Here is a 16,457-nt window from a genome sequence, read left to right as displayed (position 1 = left end):
TCCTCATGAGATAACCACACTCAATTTCAGAAGTGGAGAGCGAAGATCCGAACACACATGATCTGATCCCTGGTGGATGGAGGGCTGACTGACACCTGCATTGGCTGCTGCCTCTAACCGGCCATCATACCCAGAAGGATGCAAAGGATCAGCTAGACTACCTGTCACATTACTACATGTCTCTTGCTGGTGCTATCCCTTGACGAAAAAAGAATGGTAGTAGCTCCATGGGCTGCATCCACAGTTGTTCCTTTTTTTAAATAAAAAGAAACTATTTTTTGTTTGTTTATCGTTGCTTTTTATTTTTTGGTTTATTTTTCTTTCCTTTTGCGTTTATTTTTTTCTCGTTCGTTTCCATTTTTCTTTCACTTTATTTTAAGGTTAAAGAGAGAAACAAGTGTTTTGAAATAAGAAAGCAATTTATTAACATGAAAACTACAAACAACAAATATGTACAAGTATCACAGTCCAAATATTTACAAATATTTAGAAGTGTCTCATCTCAATCATTGTCCTTGCTGGTTCTGGTACTGCTGCGAGGGGATACCCAATGGACTGGTGGTGTGATGAGTTCCTTGGAGGTGTAAAGGGATGAGCGTGAAATGCCATCTTCTAGGTTGTTGTCGACGGATCCCTGGGTCAGGACCGGGAAGCTGAGTGGTGTCATAGATGTCTGGAATTTGGCTGACAGCGACAACACTGAAGGTGTTGGTGAAGGAGCCTAGACAAGGGTGGCTGACAATACTGAAGTTGTTAGTGAAGAAACCTGGACAAGGGTGCCTGATGGTGCAGGTGGAATCCCTGGTTGCCACTCCATGGTACGGGTCTAGCAGGACTGGCCTGAAGACTATAGTGACTGGGGTGGCTTCCACGTTATAGGTGATGGCTGACTAGCTTGAGGTTGCTGCTGAGGCTGCTGCTGCTGCTGCTCTGGTGGTGCCTGCAAGGTGGCTGGTTGAGGTTGATGCCATAACTGCTGCTGCTGAGGGGGCTGCCAAGGTTGCTACTGCTGTGGGCCTGGCCAGGTCATGAGTGGTTGTTGATGTGGCTGCTGGAATAGCTGACGCTACTGCCTGTAGCGGTGTGCAAGGTTGAGGCAGTGCATATGGAATTCATACTGAGAGTCCTCTGGGATAGCATGAATGTTGCCTGCTGGTAGGCATGAAAAATTGTGTACGATCTTGTGCTGGCCGGTGTACGTGTGGGTGGGCGCCAAGGAATTTGCTTTGGAGATGATATGAAACATACAAACATTTTAACAATTTAGTACAGCATTTCAATGAAACATATTGCACATGCCATGTCAAAAGCAATGGATGAAACTGAAATAAAATCAGCATGTAGACATTGGGACTCTCACCTGTTGTACTACATTACTGAGGTTGCTGTGGGTCCGCGTGGTCTTATCGGTTCTGGTGGTTTTCTGTGTTGTTGGTGGGCTGGACCACTTCCCCTTGCCCTTGTTCTTCCCGGTGCTAGTAGATGCTTGGCTCGGGGAAACTGTGGACCTCACTTTATCATCATCTCCGTCGCTGTTCGTCACTACAGCTGACTCTGGGACAGCAAACTGCTCACTGGGGACTGTCTCTCCCCGGACGATGTGTTGTATCAGGAAACTCCAGGTCTCCATGATCTGGTCGTCACGGGCACTCCTTTGTGGCTGGCCAGCTTCACTCTTCCTCTCCTTCTTCATAATCTTCCCCACCCTGGTTCTCAAGTTATCATAATGCTTCTTGCATTGGGCACCAGTGGCAGGAGGTTTCAGCTACTCTCCGGCTCGGTCGTACCAGCTGTTCTTGGCTGCCACGTTGAGCCACTCCTTCTGCTTCTTGTCATACAGCTGGGGGTTCTCCTTCACAATGTCAGCCAACCTAAACTCGGACTCTTCTTTCCAGCGGTATTCAGGGATTTCTTTCTTGCACACCCGGACCCGCTTCTTCTGCTTTCTGTTAGCCTTGTCCTCACTGGATTGCTCTCTCTGGCGTTCGATTGGATCCTGGTGCATCTCCGGGATCACAATATCGAGATTTGATATAGATGACTGTGGGGAATTATCTCTATCGGCGGTCTCTGCCTCTGGCCTGTTGGCTTCTGGCCTTCTCTGCTCTCCTCTTTCTCTTGTTAGCTTGGTTTTAGGCATGTTGTCTCTTTGCTGGCGGCCTCTGGAATGGCGAGCAGTGTCCAGGAAGCTCTACATATACCACAACACCGACGCGAGCGCCACTGTCACCCAGTCTGTCGTGAACTGCTCGTGAACTGTTCGTGAACTGATCGTTAACTGCTCTTGCCATGCGTAAACTATTTGTGAAGTGCCTAAACTACTCGTGAACTGATCGTGCCATTAATACATGAAGTACATGTGTCCATGTCAGTAGGAAGGTACGGCCACGCTGCGACGCGCTCACATTCGTGAACATGTCGTCAACTACTCGGGAACTCGACGTGAGCTGTTCGTGAACTATTCGTGGCAGTTCCTGATAGTCATGGCATGGCATGCATTACCACACACTAGCACGCATCCTCCCGCATCATCCCGATGAGGTCACGACGAGTTCACGAACAGTTTGTGCATAGTTCACGACCGGGTCGCGAAATTTTGTCATGACAAAAATTTTTTGAACATTTCAAAATTTTCGTCACGACATGCCACGAAGTCACGATATGTTTACATACACTTCACACCAATTTATGAATAGTCTTCGCATTAGCACAACTCGAGTCGTGCTAATGCGTACCACAGATTTGTGAAGTGTCAGCCTGTCATAATGCATAATCTTTATATGATTAGAGATGTGTCATGTTTCTAGATGAAACATATGATTATTATCATTATTCTAGTGAATTCCTTTATGTCACGAATTATATAATTTTACTATATAATGGTTAGCTTTTTAATATCAGCTGTATGTTAAACAAAATATTTGCATATTATTCTTATGTATCAATGTATGATTTGCATGATATTTTGCCAATAAAATCTAAATCTAAATATATATTGGAAGATATAGTTTCGGGAGATAGCCTGCACTAGTTCTATGATTTTTAACACCCTCTAGCCACTGTGGATTAGTGATGGTAGGAGATTTTGTCGGGAGATCAGTATTGGTATCTACCATGAGTATCTTGTATCAGCCAATCATATAAAATGAGCTTAAATGGTTGATCCTCTGATACTGATACTTTGGTATGTTTATGATTAGAAGGTTTTAGATTAAATTGTTCCTTCATTCTGCAGAGTTGATTATGTCGATGGAATTTTATTGTTTCTAATTAATGACCTTTCTTACAAAGATAAAGATAAATGTTCACAAACTAAGTAATATGAAGAATTATAACATAGGGTTACCCCATTTCTGATAATATTGCTTAATGATAAGTAACCGGTAGGTTAACTTGGAAACCAATTCATGCGAGTCAGGTAACTAATGTATTTCATCAAACTTCTCTCTCTCTCTCTCTCTCTCTCTCTCTCTCTCTCTCTCTCTCTCTCTCTCTCTCTCTCTCTCTCTCTCACTAATACCATTCAGCTTCAGAGATGTTTTTGGAAAATAAGTGGATAATCTGGAAACCATCTTTCAACGCCCAATAGTAAGTCTCACCTCTGTTATGAAAATATTGTTATATCATATTAAAAAATTGTCCAATGTCAATGGGTAATGAGATATCAGAAATACGTTTTTTTCTCACTTTATTGTAAAAGTTTGTGGCTACACTTTACACAGCCAGATATTCATCAGACGAATATCTTCTTCTTATGATGGCTCGAGTGGTGCTGCTTACCGATCGTAACCAGTAAATGCAATGTTTCTCTGTCAATATGTAGAATTGTTAGATTTGGTGGAAATCTCCACTGTGACGGAATTACGCTGACACCAGTAGGTTTGCAAGACATCAGTTATCAGACTTAGGAAATGACTTATAACAGAGTTCAGTGATCGCGCACCACAATTTATGAAAGTCATATTACTCTTAAAAAAGTTATTAATTTCACTGTATAGAACACAAACTTCTACATGTTTTTCATATAAGGATTAGGACATTACTTTCTCCCAAGCTCCTTACTCTGGGAGGAGGTGTGGGCTTGCCCTCTCTAGCCTATGTTATATTGAGGGCACTCTGACCCGGAATAGGGCATGGCATGTACAGTATTAGACAGAAATGCAACATGAATTCTATACATAGAAATTAGCCAAAAGAATAAACATCTTCCACCCAAAAATAAAAGAAAAATAAATATTTTATGTCAAAATATACACAATACAATATAAAATGATCTCACTCGTTTTTTCCTATGACCTCTGCAACTATAATACATAATACCCAAAGTGAAAACAAATCATATGGATATTGGTATTGCAAGCCTTTTTGAGAGGGATAGGGGTACAAATAGATATTCCTTCATCCCTTGATTTTACATTTTCGGGTTAATGGCACAATCTCGCAACACAACTCACCAGCACTAGTTCGTCATTTTCAAAATGACTTCTACACATACACTTGTAACTATCAATCGGTGGCCACTAACCGCTTTCCTGAGAAAATCCTTCTGCTTCCCACCCTTCTCATATAACTCTAAGTATAAGGTATTTACATCTACCCCTTCTCTAACACTGCCTTTCCTCGAGGCTGAACTTTAATCCCATAGCCACTTACCCTTCAGGAACTTCCCCCATTCCACCAACCAAAAATCCTATATATATATAAATAATACAGCACCCGCCTAACAGATCACACGTAACCTATTTAATCTATCTCTGTTTGTTTTTAGGTTCACTCAGCAGTATTTCATAGGTATTGCTACACTCAGAAAAATTATCACAACACTTTACTCATACATTAAGCACCAACATAAGAACACAAGGTTATCATCAAATCTATTTAGAACACGTCAAAAGAAGAAATGATGTGTGATCAAACAACAAGAGCAAAGAAAAAAAAAATTCCCACTCATCAATTCAAAGAATGTCGCGTATGGAGGAATAAGGAGGTATGCTCTGATTGACACTTGTAAATACTACCTCTTTCAGAACCACACGTATGTGTGCCTGATGATGTTCAGACACTGCACCATTAATAATTTTTTGTATCACTACGGTGTTAGATTTAACTATCTTAACATGGTACAGACCCCTATACGATGGTTCTAGTTTGTGTTTCCTAGGTTGTAATCGTGTCAAATATACACGATCGCTAATAAATATTTTTACCGGTGCAGTTTTTAACCGACAATCATACTTTGAGCTCTTTTCAAAACCTTTTCAGTGTTGTTCATTACTCTCCTCAAGAGATTTAGTAAATAGACATGGTATTGCTCAGTTCAATAATTTGGCAACTGTTGTGAATTAATCAGGACCGTATACGGTAACACAGGATGCTATCCATATGCTAAGAAGAAAGGCATGTCCCTGAGGGAGGCATTATATGCAATGTTCAAAGCTATCTCAGCTGTATGAAGCATGGCGTGGTAAAGAAGGGGGTCATCAGCTACTAAGTAACAAAATTTTCTCCACTTCCTTATTATGCTATTTCACCGGGCTATTAGCTGAAGGATTATTATTATTATTATTATTATTATTATTATTATTATTATTATTATTATCTTTACTAGCCAAGCTACAACACTAGTCGGAAAAGCAAGATGCTATAAGGCCAGGGGCTCCAATAGGGAAAAATAGCCCTGTGAGGAAAGGAAATAAGGAAATAAATAATTGATGAGAATGTATTAACAATAAATCATTCTTTAAACAGTGACAACGTCAAAACAGATATGTCCTATATAAACTATTAACAACGTCAAAAAAAGATATGTCATATATAAACTATAAAAAGACTCATGTCAGCCTGTTCAACATAAAAACATTTGCTCCAACTTTGAACTTTTAATGATATATTGATTCAACAACCCGATTAGAAAGATCATTCCACAACTTGTATAACAGCTGGAATAAAACTTCTAGAATACTGTGCAGTATTGAGCCTCATGATGGAGAAGGCCTGGCTATTAGAATTAACTTCCTGCCTAGTATTACGAACATGATAATTGTCCAGGGAGATCTGAATGTAAAGGATGGTCAGAGTTATGAAAAATCTTATGCGACATGCATAATGAACTAATTGAACGACGGTGCCAAGGATTAATATCTAAATCAGGAATTAGAGATTTAATAGAACGTAAGTTTCTGTCCAACAAATCAAGATGAGAATCAGCAGATGAACACCAGACAGGAGAACAATACTCAAAACAAGGTAGAATGAAAGAATTAAAACACTTCTTCAGAATAGATTGGTCACTGAGAATCTTGTAAGACTTTCTCACTAAGCCAGTTTTTGTGCAATTGAAGAAGACACAGACCTAATGTGTTTCTCAAAAGTAAATTTGCTATCGAAAATCACACCTAAAATTTTAAAAGAGTCATAAAAATTTAAAGAAACATTATCAATACTGAGATCCGGATGTTGAGGAGCCACCGTCCTTGACCTACTTACAATCATCCTTTGAGTTTTATTAGGATTCAACTTCATACCCAATACTTTGCACCATACACTAATTTTAGCTAAATCTCTATTAAGGGATTCACCAACCCCAGATCTACATTCCAGGGATGGAATTGATGCAAAAAGATTAGCATCATCTGCATATGCAATGAGCTTGTTTTCTGGGCAAACCACATGCCATGTGTATATAGTATGAAAATTAATTGGCCAAGAACACTACCCTGTGGAACACCGGATATCACATTCCTATACTCACTATGGTGCCCATCAACAACAACACTTTGAAATCTATTTCTTAGAAAATCAATAATAATGCTAAGAAACGACGAACCCACTCCCAACTGTTTGATTTTGGAAACAAGGGCCTCCTGATTAACACGGTCAAAGGCAGCACTAAAATCAAGGCCAATCATACGAACTTCCTGACTACAATCAAGGGATTTCTGTACAGCATTGGAGATTGTAAGAAGGGCATCACATGCTCCAAGGCCTTTACGAAAACCAAATTGCAAACTAGGGAATAGATGATTACCTTCAGCAAACCTATTAAGATGTTTTGCCAGAAGACGTTCAAATACTCTAGATAATATAAGAGTTATAGAAATTTGGCAGTAATCAGTGGGACATGTGCGAAAAGCTCCTCTTCTTGCTAACTTGCGCAAAATAACAGATAACTTTGGAGCTAAGAAATCTGCTGTCTATAAAAAGCAAAGGAAAAATGACATTTGGGTCTACACCTCCATAAGCATCAAGGTCCATCAACAGACCTTTAATCTCACGAGATCGAAAAGCTAAACTAGTTAGTTTAGCCTCAGGAATGAGGAAGTTCAAGTTTTTCATTACTCTGTTTACTGTCATAAACATCAGCCAACAGAGACAGTGAGGGACTGAGCCATCTGCTTTAAGTAAAGGAGGAACTGTTGCATCTACACCAAAGAGTGCAGATTTAAGGGTAGACCACCATTTATGTTCCTGAGTTGTACCAGAAAGGGTTTCTTTTATGGTTAAATTGTACTCCTTTTCAGTTGAGGCATAAACTCTCTGAGCAAAAGCTCGAAGCTGAGTATAGTTGTTCCAGGTCAAATCTGATATGTTACCCTTCCAAAGATGATTGACCTCCTGCTTCTCCAAATAAGCACGTCTACAATCATCACTGAACCACGGTTTTTCCTTCACTCGGTACCTTAACACATGAGAAGGGATACACCTATCAGTTATGTTGACTAGATTCTAATTCAAAGGGACAACAGGATCTACACTACTATATAATTGTGACAAATTCAAGGACAAAAGATCGTGAAAAATCCCATTCCAGTCTGCTTGGGATTTCATATAAATTTTAGGAGATTATGATATATCAGGGACAGGCTGCTCAGTCTTCACTACTAATGAAATCAAGGCATGATCAGATGTCCCGAATGGTGAACCAACCTTACTCGTTATAACGCCAGGGGAGTCAGTGTATACGAGGTCCAAGCAATTACCAGACCTGTGAGTAGCTTCATTTATGATTTGTTCACAGCCAGATTCAGAAGCAAAGTCTAAAGCTCTTAAGCCATAGCGATTGGGAAGAGAGATAGAACTTAACTACTCCCTATGGTGAGCATTAAAATCACCAACAAAGATAAAAGAAGCCTTTTTATCATCTTCTTGTATCTTAGTCATAATGGTAAGAAGACAATCGAAGATAGAATCATTCATGTCTGGATTCCGGTAGATGGAACACAAATAAAAGTTGTTATTCCTGCCAGAAACTTTTATTACCTGAATCTCATGACATCCACATTGATAGCAGGACTTACGAGAAGCAGGGTACTCGTCCTAATATACACCGCCATTCCCCTGGTCCTAGGGATGGCATCACGTTTCAACATTATTGGCTTCTTAAAACCAGTTATAAGGAGCTCAGATGAGTGCCTCATATTAGAAACCAAAGTTTCTGAGCACAAAAGAATATCATACTGTCTGGGTGCAACTGTAAGGTCTTGGATATTTTCATGAAGACCACGAATATTGCAATACAGAAAACGACATTGACGAAATCTAGGACGTACTGGTCCAGGATTTCACTCAAAATCTTCAGAGAGCATAAGAAATAATAAAAATGAAAAATAGACATCATATTTAAAAACTAGACTACCTAGAATTATAACAGAAACAATATGTACAGATTTATAAATAAAGTGATTGATGAAACCCATAGACTATATTAAAAAGTCGGAAAAACTGGTCAACATGGAGGAGCCGATACACCATACAAGGCTAAATACCCTCCAGGATAGCCACTTCAACTGAAGGGAGGACAGTAAGGATGGTTTTGAGAAGAAAAAGAATCAGAAAAGGAAAAGGCATCCATGGCCATTCTATTAAGTTGCCCAACACACCATTTAAAAAAAAAACCAAGAGGAAGAAAAAAAAAATAATATGATAGAATAGTGTGCCCGAGTGTACCCTCAAGCAAGAAAGCTCTAACCCTAGACAGTGGAAGACAATGGTACAGAGGCTATGGCAATACCCAACACTAGAGAACAATGGCTTAATTTTGGTGTGTCCTTCTTCTAGAAGAGATGCTTACCATAGCTAAAGAGTCTCTTCTACCCTTACCAAGAGGAAAGTACACTGAACAAATTGCACTAGAGTAATTAACCCCTCGGGTGAAGAAGTGTTAAGTATCTCATTGTTGTCAGGTGTATGAATAAGACGAGAATATGTAAAGAATAGGCCAGACTATTCTTGTAAGTGTAGGCAAAAAAGAAAAAAAATAAGCCGTAACCAGAGAGAGGGATCCAATGCATTAATGACAAGCCAGTCAAAGGATTCAATACCTCTCTAGCGGTAGTATCTCAACAGGCGGCTGGTGCCCTGGCCAACCTACTACCTACCTACTACGCGTGGTCCATGAAAAGTGTTCAATTTTCATCAAGTCCGTGACCGATTTCCCACTGTATTTATAAACCCGAGACCATTATCACTTATCAAAATTCCCTGGCATCCAAACCTAGTAATCAAAGAGCACAGCGCCTGGGCTAATGAATTTGCTGATTTATCCAACATTGAGTAATTATGAGTGTAACAAGTAAATGCTTTGACAAATACACATGTATACTTATCTTGTGTAATACCAGTAGGAAATGGTCCTACCACCTCCATAGCTATCTTATAATATTTAATAGGAATCCCAGGCCACTTTCTGGCTTCCTTTACAGTGTTTTTATGGTCTTTGAAACAGTTACAAGCATGACAACATTTTATATAGTTTTCTATAGATTTCTTTATTCCTAACCAAAAGAAGGATTCTCATGCTTTCCTTAAATTCCCTGCATAAAGACTTGCATGTACAATGCGGATGGATCGATCAATTCAAGAGGAGAGAAGGACTACTCGTGCACAGAATTCCCCTACCCTTTTCTCTTAAAGATAATCTAATAAATCATTCTCTATAAAAAAAAAATTTCCCATTCCCCTTTAATCAGTGCGCATACTCTTTCCATCAATTCCTCTTTTTTTTCTGCCACTCTGGGACTTCCTTTATGTCCCAGCCTCCCAAGTCAATCAAACCTGCATCATCAGGGCACTCATTCTGGACATCCCTGATCATGTCCTTGGCCACCCACATACATGAACCTTCCCTATTTCCCCCTCACCCCCTCTCTTTCTCTCTCCAAACTCTTTCTCTCTCTCCCGGTCGAGGATCTAATTTTCTGAGCGCTCTTCACATGAATTCACATCTCGTTTTGTATTTTAATGGGACCTTCAATATTATGGGTTTGTTCTTCGTTCCTCTCTTGTACCCTTGGGTGGGGCACTCCATTCAGTTGTAGCCTTGTCCCTTATACTGCCAAAATAAGAAGACTCTTCTCACCTGTTAACTGTGTTCTCCCCTCTCCTGCTTTAGTGGTTTATGAGTTCGTCTCATTATTGCCATATCACAATCTCGAAAAATACGAGTTACAAAACTGAGAACTGACTCACCCTCTTGAATTTTGTGTTTGTAATTTTCTTCTATATCCCCTTTTCTCGTATTGGGTAAAGTGTATTTTTCAAGTAAACGTCGTTTTATTTCAGTATAACTTCTTAAACTCTCTTGTGGCCAACACATTACCTCCATTACCGGAGCATCTTTCAGTAATCTAATTACTTGAATTGCTTTTTCTCTTTCTGACTCCCCATATGTGACTACTTCATTAGGCCGTCGATTATTAAAAGGCCTAGCATGTGCCTGGAGTTCTGGTAATTTTCTAATTACAAGAGTATCTTCTCTCGGCTCTGCATGTGTTCTTTCACTTATATGCGTTTGAGCTTCGTTTTTGTACATCGGATATGCCTTTGTTGCGCTACGTTCTTCTTTTTCAACTAAGAATCTGTTTATTAACTCGGCAAGGTTATCTAACAAATTTTTCGAGTCCTGTGTTCGTTGCTCTTAGTTATATTCTTCATTGACATCACTATAACCAACTACTCCTTCGTTTTCATCTCCCGCAGCAGCAGTGTCTACTATGTCATTCCTAGCTTATCTAGGCATCTTGAACTTTTATTTTACCGGCTTAAGGAATAACTTCGCTCACTGCATTCGCATACAGACGAATTATTTCACTTGACACCAATTATGTCCAATGTCATCGGATAACGAGACATCAGGTTTTGACCTTTATTTTCACTTTATTATAAAAATGTTCGTGAGTACACTTTACACAGCCAGATACTTTTCAGACGAGTACCTCTGTACAAGTAATTGCAATTTTGCTCTGTCAATATCCAGGATTGTTAGATGTGGAAATCTCCACTTTGATGGAATTATATTGTCACCAATAGGTTAACAACACGTCCCTTATCAGACTTATGACACATAACCTATAACAGATTTCAGTGATCGCGCACCACAATCTATGAAAGTCATAGTACTTTAAAAAAGGCCATTAATCTCATTGTATAGAAAATATGCATCTACATATTTTTCTTACAAGGAAGAGAACAGAATTTTTTGCTTAAAAGTCCCGTATTTCCTTCATACCATCAGTTCTACGACTAGACCTTCTTTTTTATTCACAGATTGCGATAATTATCTTGGCAATTGTTGTTACTAACATAATTATCATCACCACCTCCATTTTTCCCCTTATTTTCTACTTTTGATATGCGTATTATCATCATTATTATGAGTTTACTGTTATTTTGATCTTATTACCGGTATTATCATTGTCCCTTCAAGATTATTACCATAATTATACAATTGCTCACCATCTACAGCATCTGTTAAAGTCAACCTAAGATTCTCCCTTTCCTTGCAATTACCCCATTTTAGTGTAAGCACAAGAGTATCATTGCTATATCTCTAATGTAGCCCTGTGTCATTACTGGAAAGGAATTTTTTTTTTACTATTGCTGCTTTCACACTTATGTATATGTGTCTTTTTTTTAATAATCATCTTTCCGTAACCATATTTTTTAGATCTATGTAAGGGATTATCTTTTACAATGAACATTTCCAACGCTCCTGAGCATGGACTTATGTGCTTAGTCTGGTAATTGTGTGCTATAATTATTACTGGTATTATCTAATTTCTTATGATTTCTTTGCTGATGTCTTTAGTGTAAAAAGGCTCGAACCCTGTCTTATATTTGTGGATAGCTTTTTAGCTGAAATAGAGATTATTATTGTTGCAAACGATGTGAGTGACTTTATATGAAATGCCAAGATTATTGCGAATGAATCCCACCCAACCCATAGTCCAGTCAACCCTAAACCTAGTCTTTTCCTTTTATTATTATCGCTCGTTGTGTGGGCGTCCATAACTCCTATACTATATATATATATATATATATATATATATATATATATATATATATATATATATATATATATATATATATATATATACATATATATATGTATATATATATATATATATATATATATATATATATATATATATATATATATATACATATATATATATATATATATATATATATATATATATATATGTATGTATATATATATATATATATATATATATATATATATATATATATATATATATATATATATATATATATATATATATATATATATATATATATATATATATATATATATACATATATATATATATATATATATATATATATATATATATATATATATATATATATATATATATATGCAGTATATATATATATATATATATGTATATATATATATATATATATATATATATATATATATATATATATATATATATATATATATATATATATATATAAATATACATATATATATACATATATATATATAAATATATATATATATATATATATATATATATATATATATATATATATATATATATATATATATAAAATAAAAAGGAGGACGAATAGTCTGGACAACATCTTTCAATTTATTGGTGCCGACGTTTCAGGACTCATCCCATTATCAAGGCTAAAATGGACATATAAAACATTATAAGCAAAACTCAGTAAAAATATATAAAATACAAAAAACACAGTCAAAATTAAAATTGAAATTATACACTCAGTTACAATTAAAATATGGAGATAAAAATATTAACTAAAAATATTAACTAAAAGAAAAGTATCTTAAAATTAAATATACAAAAATCAAAATTGTCTAAGGAGACCAACCTGTCTGGAACAGACTAGAGTACTGAGTGACTATCTGAAGGACAGTACTCAGGAGGAAAATTCTAAATTTGCCAGCTTAAGCGATGTGGAGGGGGACAGAGGATAATTGGCTGTTTAGTTTAGGAGCCTTTTCTTTAATCATTAACGATTCCAATACTAGTAGAGAGGAGTTATTTGGCGCTTGAGCTATGATTTCAAAGTTTTTATATGCAATGTTGGTCTTGCATTTACTTGCATGTTCTCTGATGGTTGAGAATTCTTTGGTTTTGAGCGCACATCCAGTTCTATGACTCACTCCCCGATGCGCATCTATGCGAACTTTCAGCAGTCTTTTTGTGGAACCCACATAATTTCCGAGATTACATCTCGGACAAGTAAACATATAGACCACCGAAGAACGCATTAGGTCGGGGAGAGAATCCTTAATTCTAAACATAGATCCCACTGTCAGGGGATTCTTAAAAATAAGTTTAAAATCCAGACTTGGAAAATTGTTTAAAATTACCTTTTTAATTTGTTTCCCATATTTTCCGTTATTAATAAAAGGCAAAGAGGCATAGAAAATCATTTTTGGTACTGTAGGAACTTGAAGTTTAGGTTGGTAATGTTTGGTCAGAAATTTGTTAACTAATCTATAAAATATTTTAGTTGGAAAACAGTTATCCTTGAAATGCTGCTTCAGAAAGACTATTTCATTATGAAAGGATGTCCAGTCAGACGAAAGGTAAAATGCCCTGCAGATCAGGGTTGTTACGGCATTTAACTTAAAATTATAAAAGCAAAAGCTAAAAAAATTGGTGCCTAAACCAGTGAACGTCTTTTTTCTAAATACGCTTGTTTCTAGACGTGTCTGCCCTCTTGAGATGTTAATGTCAAGATATGGTAACTTGTTATTTTCTTCTTCCTCAATAGTGAACTTGATGTTAGGATGAACGTTATTGATGAAATCTAAAAATCTAGCAGCATGTTCCTTTTGCTTGAAAGTAGCTAACGTATCATCTACGTAGCGTTTATAAAATATAGGTCTAAATAGCAAAGGACATTGGTCTAAAAACTGCTCCTCAAGGTGACACATAAAAATATTGGCGAAGGTGGGCCCAAGAGGGCTACCCATAGCCATACCATCAAGTTGTTTAAACAACTTGCCATCAAAAATAAAATGAGTGTCAATCACTGCAAGTTCAAGTAATTTTTTAAAATCAGACTTATTAAAACCGTGATATAAGTCGTTTGGAAAAATAAAAAGTTTACTTAAAATTATTTCAATGGTTTCTTGCAAGGGCACGTTCGTAAAAAGTGATTCAACATCATAGCTAACCATATAATTACATTTGTTTTGAGTGGTGATTTCAGGTATCAGAGAGGCAGAATTGGGCAGCGTATATTCATTTGAGGTAAGTGGTTGTAAAAGAGGCACAAGAAATTTGGCAATATTAAAATTTGGTGAATTATAAGCAGCTAAAATAGGTCTGAGTGGAACATTTTCTTTATGAATCTTAGGTAAACCATACAGTATACCATAAGAGGAACCAGAGGAAAATAGGTCTAAATATACCTGTTCAGTAATGGTACTATTATCCTTTAGTCTTTTCAGTGTTCGGTTAATTTTGTCTTCCATTTTAAAAATCGGATTAAATTGAGGAAGACCCAAGTCAGAAAATTTAGTTGGGTCATTTAAAACTGTGTACATTTTGGCTATATAATCTGCTTTGTTGAGTAATACAGTACCTTTACCTTTATCCGGTCTGGTTACAACGAGATTAGGATTTTTAGCCAAACTTTTCAACAAATAGAAATCATCCCTCTTGAAGAAAGGGGCCCAGTTAGTTTTTATTGACGAAAAGGTTTTATGGGCGATCTGGTGCAAGTTACGCTGAAAGTTGCTTATATCCGTGGGAAGGGGTAGTTGCCTTAACCTTTGAAAAAGAAGTTCAAATGGCAAAAAGAACTGGCTGTAGTTTGGACGATAGTTGGGCATACAGAAGTCCAAACCTAATGATAAAAGAAACTCCTCCCTTTTAGACAATATATGATTAGAATAATTAAAAACCATTTTTTTAGGATTCATAAAATTTGGAATATTAACACCGAGATTATTTAACTTTCTATCATGAGTTTGCTTTTGTTTGTCAGTAAAGGAGATTATATTTCTATTTAACAACGTTTTCAAGTACATGGTATCCAAAAAAGAAACAGAGTTAAAAAGGGTGTTACACAATTCAGTAATAGTAGTTTCATGCTTAGTGATTAGCCTCTCCTTATGTTTAATCTCGAGGTCAAGTAGAGTCTCCGTGGATTCCCTGTAGAAATCAGTGCTGTAGAGCGAAGAGCGATAAAGACGGAACTTTACAAAATTAGGAACAACATTGCTTAAGCGGCAGTAGAGTAAAAAGTCCAAATCAAGTTGAGCCTTCCTTAGTTTCTTTCGAGTAGATTCCAAGTGTCGATAAGATGATAAAACGGGTCCACCATATTTCGAGCGTAAATATTGAGGTAGGTCGTTGCTCCTGGCGAGCTTCAAAGATAAAATAAAAAGGAGGACGAATAGTCTGGACAACATCTTTCAATTTATTGGTGCCGACGTTTCAGGACTCATCCCATTATCAAGGCTAAAATGGACATATAAAACATTATAAGCAAAACTCAGTAAAAATATATAAAATACAAAAAACACAGTCAAAATTAAAATTGAAATTATACACTCAGTTACAATTAAAATATGGAGATAAAAATATTAACTAAAAATATTAACTAAAAGAAAAGTATCTTAAAATTAAATATACAAAAATCAAAATTGTCTAAGGAGACCAACCTGTCTGGAACAGACTAGAGTACTGAGTGACTATCTGAAGGACAGTACTCAGGAGGAAAATTCTAAATTTGCCAGCTTAAGCGATGTGGAGGGGGACAGAGGATAATTGGCTGTTTAGTTTAGGAGCCTTTTCTTTAATCATTAACGATTCCAATACTAGTAGAGAGGAGTTATTTGGCGCTTGAGCTATGATTTCAAAGTTTTTATATGCAATGTTGGTCTTGCATTTACTTGCATGTTCTCTGATGGTTGAGAATTCTTTGGTTTTGAGCGCACATCCAGTTCTATGACTCACTCCCCGATGCGCATCTATGCGAACTTTCAGCAGTCTTTTTGTGGAACCCACAAAATAAGCCATATATATTAATACATTAAAGTCTGGATTCTCTTAACGACCTCGGGATCAGAGCCCAAGGCGGAACCGCCCAAAGACTATGATATCGGACCGGCGGGGATTTGAACCCTCGCCAGGATATCTGTATGCCAGTGACCATACCACATATAT

The 16,457-nt window shown here is 36.9% G+C and overlaps 1 pseudogene; it reads right to left on the bottom strand.

Moving 5' to 3' along the window:
• Window positions 1-847: 847 nt before the first annotated feature.
• On the bottom strand, window positions 848-10,074 carry LOC137626999 (uncharacterized; annotated as a pseudogene).
• Between the last annotated feature and the right edge of the window lie 6,383 nt (window positions 10,075-16,457).

Source organism: Palaemon carinicauda, chromosome 34, assembly GCF_036898095.1.
Source record: "Palaemon carinicauda isolate YSFRI2023 chromosome 34, ASM3689809v2, whole genome shotgun sequence".
NCBI classification, from domain to species: Eukaryota; Metazoa; Arthropoda; class Malacostraca; order Decapoda; family Palaemonidae; genus Palaemon; species Palaemon carinicauda.
Note: the sequence above shows the minus strand (reverse complement) of the source record. Positions and strands in the feature narration are given on the sequence as shown.